The following is a 3,928-nucleotide window of genomic DNA, read 5'->3' on the forward strand; positions in this document are numbered from 1 at the left end:
AAAAAAAAAAAAAAAGTCTTATGGGACCCCCTTCACACATGCAGTCCGTCAGTGACCAAAATGCTGTTATACTGCACATGACTGTTTGTTGAATGAATTCTGAGTCTTGCCCCTGGGTCTGGAGGGCTTCTCTCCCCCTGCCTTCCGGCACTCCACTGCAACCATCATCTCATCGGGGGGAGAGTGAGAAGGACCCTGACCCCCCTCCCAGAGCCCACACCACCCAGGCAGCAGAGCAGGGCCAGGCAGGGTGCAGAGACACCACTAAGTGGTTCTCAGGCCCCACCTCTGAACCTCCCACCCTTTGCAGACCAGGAGATTCATTCATTTGTTTATCCATTCATTCATTCCACACATAGTTCTCCAGCCCTGCTGCGTTCCTCGCTGGGTGCCGGGGTGTAAGCAGAGGATATAACAGCCAGGATACGTCCCAGTCCTCAAGGAGGTACACATAAATAACACACGTGATGGTGACGTGGGGTTTAGAAACTGGCACGGGCTACAGGCAAAACTAGAAGGCAAATGAGTGTGGGGCGCTGGTGGCCTGGGCGGGGGAGATGAGGAGGTGGCTTGGGAACTGAGAACTGAAGGAGGTGAGGGGTGAACTCGGGGATGTCTAGGGGACAGGCACTGCAGGCAGAAGGCACGGCCTATGCGAAAGCCCTAGGGCAGGACTGTGCTGGGGGTGTTGGAGGAAGAGTGAGGAGGTTGGTGGGGCTGAAGCGGTCAAGAGGGGAGGGGAGGGAGGGGACGGGGCAGGACACACAAGGCCTTCTGGGCTGTAGAGAGGATTTGGGCTTTTCCCCCAAGGGGGGTGGGAGCCATGGAGGGCTGTGGGCAGGGGAGGGGCGGGACCTGACTTAGGGGTTCAGAGGCGCCTTCTGGCTCAGGGGGTAGCCTGATGACCAGGGCGGAGAGGACTACGCTTGTCTTGATGATGGGATCAGACCAGAGGCAGATCTGGGACAGATTCTGAAGACAAAGGGGCTCAAGAGGCGGGGAGAGCAGGACCAGCTCTTCAGTCCCAGGAGGGGCGCATATCAGCCCCGTGGGGTCTTCTCACCTGTGTCCCACCCCAATCATGTCAAACACATTTATAGGAGCCCAGAGCCCACATTCAACACCAGTTTCAAGGAGCTTGTGGGGGTACAGTTGTGCTCAAGCTGGCAGCGAGAACACCTTCCTTTTCTCAGTGGGGTGTTCTCACTCCAATCTCCAAGACCACCGAGAAAGTCTTAAAGGAACAAATTGCCATTTTTCCAAACAATAGTTATTCTTAGGAGAAGAAGTAATACTTCTTTTAGCGTCTGCTACTGCCAGGCCCTGGGAAGTCATCTCCTGGGCCTCAGTTTCCTCATCGGTAAAATAGGACTAATGCCTAACAGAGCTCACGCAGGGCTGTGCGGACTAAAATGAGCCAAAAATAACAACTGTGCCTGCCTGGCAGGTGGGAAAAGCTTGATGTTCCCCCCGCCTCCTGTTTTCTTTTATGTCTTGTGAATGTTTTCTTGGCTCACTCAAGAGCTTAGAGACCCCCAGCAGCGGGGCCTCGGTCAGCACCAGCCCAGGCCAGCGTTATTTATTTATTTGTTTTTGATACAAAGTCTCACTCACTCTGTCTCCCAGGCTGGAGTACAGTGGCGTAATCTCGGTTCACTGCAACCTCCACCTCCCTGGTTCAAGGGATTCTCGTGCCTCAGCCTCCCAAGTAGCTGGGATTACAGGCGCCTGCCACAACACCTGGCTTATTTTCATATTTTTAGTAGAGACAGGGTTTCACCGTGTTGGCCAGTGTAGTCTCAAACTCCTGACCTCAAGTGATCCGCCAGCCTCGGCCTCCCAAAGTGCTGGGATTACACGCATGAGCCATGGCGCTGGGCCAGGACAGTGTTCTTGGAGCCTTGTCTCTGCTGAGGATGTCTCCAGAGATGGGTTCTCGGGAAGCAAGTGCGTGCCCCGCAGCCCCCAGGCACCTCTCCTGGGCCAGGAGGCCCCTGATCACCCACTGCTCTCCCTCACAGCAGGCCTTTACTGTCGCTGTGTGCTCTGCCTGGACCACCCTCCCGCTGGGCACACCTGGAAAAGCCTCTTCATCCTTGGGCCTCTGCTGCGTCACCTCCTCCTCTAGGAAGCCCTCCTAGCTCCCCAGGGAGGCTCTGCCCCTCAGTTCCAGTCCTGACTGCCTGGGGCTGGGAAGGGCTCCATGAAGTTCAGGGTGAACTCCGGAAGGGTCCCCCACAGCCCCCTCAGGGAGCCCGCTGGGGAAGATGTTCTAGACGGGGGCCCTCTTGTGTGTGGGGCAGGAGTGACATCAGCCCTCCACAACCTAGTAAATGTTTATGGGCCAGGGGGCCTGGGCTTTGGGGTTCCCTGGAGCCTAGCAAGAGGCCACCCCCTCCTGTTCCATTCTGGGGGGCCTGTCCTGCAGGCGGGGTGGGGGGGCCTGGCAGGCCTGCGCCAACCTTGGCAGCTGGCCCGGAATGGGCTAGGTAGGCGGCAAGCACAGCCCCTGGTCTGAGCCGTCGGCTCCCTTGAACACAGGGGCACCTGGGGCTGGGAGGTGCGAAGGGGCTTGTTGCCTTTACATTTCCCGTTCCCCCACCCCGGGCGGGCCTGAGTGTGCGCATCTGTGGAAGAGGGCTGAGAGATCTGGCACAGGGTTTGGGCCGCACATGGGCCTGGAGGGCTGGGGAAGGGCTTGCAGGGGGCGGAGGCCTGCGTGGAACTGGTCCCAGAAGCGGCCGTAGTGCAGGGCTGAGGGTGACCGTCGTGGGGACTTGGACTAGTCTTTTCTCCTGTCCAGCCTTCGGTGTCCTTGGCTGGAGATTTGGGGCTATATTCCCCATTCCTAGAAGCTGCCACCTCCTGGCTGCTACGGACAGGATGCATGGGAAGGAAGGGGGATGAGGGACAGACAAGGCCTCCAGTGCGGAGGAAGGGATGGAATCTGACGCCTGTCGTCACCACGTGGCTGGGGGCCTGGGGATGACCACCTGGGTCCACACTGCCTGGCAGGCTGTGCCGCGGTGGGCGCTGCCCCCTGCCGGCCGCAGTAGAGACAGAGGAGGTCGGTGCCCTGGAGTGGACGGGATGCCTGCAGGGAGCTGGAATTGTCTTTCTTTGTGAGGCATCTCTGAGGGGCCCTGATTCCCATTTACTAGGTGGGAAAGCTGAGGCCTGGGTGCTGCCGTCCTCTGAGGACAGAACAAGGAAAGAATCAAGTGCTGGGATTTGAACTCAGAGCCTTTGTTTTAACAACGACTCTGTTAGGGCTTGGACAGGTGTCAGGACCCCTGCCCCTCTGGGGCGGGGTGGGCGAGTCCACCCTCTCAGGGAGCCTGAGGCCCGGGCACCCAGCTCCGGAAGTGGACATGACTCTGAGCTATTGCACGCCCACCTTGGGCTGGAACACATGTGGACATCTGTGCTCCCTCTAGAGGACGTTCGAGGCAGGGGCTGAAAGAAGGGACCCAGAATCTCTGCACACAGTGGCTCATGCCTATAAACCCGGCACTCTGGGAGGCCAAGGTGGGAGGACTGTTCGAGGCCAGGAGTTTGAGACCAGCCTGCACATCACAGTGAGATCCTATCTCTACAAAAAATAAAAATAAAAACAATTAGCTGGCTGTGGTGGTGCACACCTGCAGTCCCAGCTACCAGGGAGGCCTGAGATGAGAGGGTCGCATGAGCCAGGGAGGTCAAGGTTCCAGTGAGCCATGATCCTGCCACTGCCCTCCAGCTTGAGAGACAGAGCAAGACTATGTCTCAAAAAGATGAATTTTTTAGTAGAGACAGGGTCTCATTGCGTTGTCCAGGCTGGTTCCAAACTCCTGGCCTTGAGCAATCCTCCCTCCTCCACCTCCCAAAGTGCTGGGGTTACAGGCTCAAACCACCAGGCCCAGCCTACAAAATTTTTTTTTTTTTTTTT

The 3,928-nt window shown here is 57.6% G+C and overlaps 1 protein-coding gene and 1 pseudogene across 2 annotated transcripts in view; both read right to left on the reverse strand.

The window, feature by feature from the left end:
- LOC105512870 (alpha-(1,3)-fucosyltransferase 5) overlaps nt 1-3,928 on the reverse strand; it is a 34,100-nt gene that overhangs the window by 20,275 nt on the left and 9,897 nt on the right. The gene's annotated exons all lie outside the window — the stretch shown is intronic.
- LOC105512948 overlaps nt 1-3,928 on the reverse strand; it is a 23,812-nt pseudogene that overhangs the window by 19,138 nt on the left and 746 nt on the right.

Source organism: Colobus angolensis, unplaced genomic scaffold (assembly GCF_000951035.1).
Source record: "Colobus angolensis palliatus isolate OR3802 unplaced genomic scaffold, Cang.pa_1.0 Scaffold22, whole genome shotgun sequence".
In the NCBI taxonomy this organism is placed as follows: Eukaryota; Metazoa; Chordata; class Mammalia; order Primates; family Cercopithecidae; genus Colobus; species Colobus angolensis.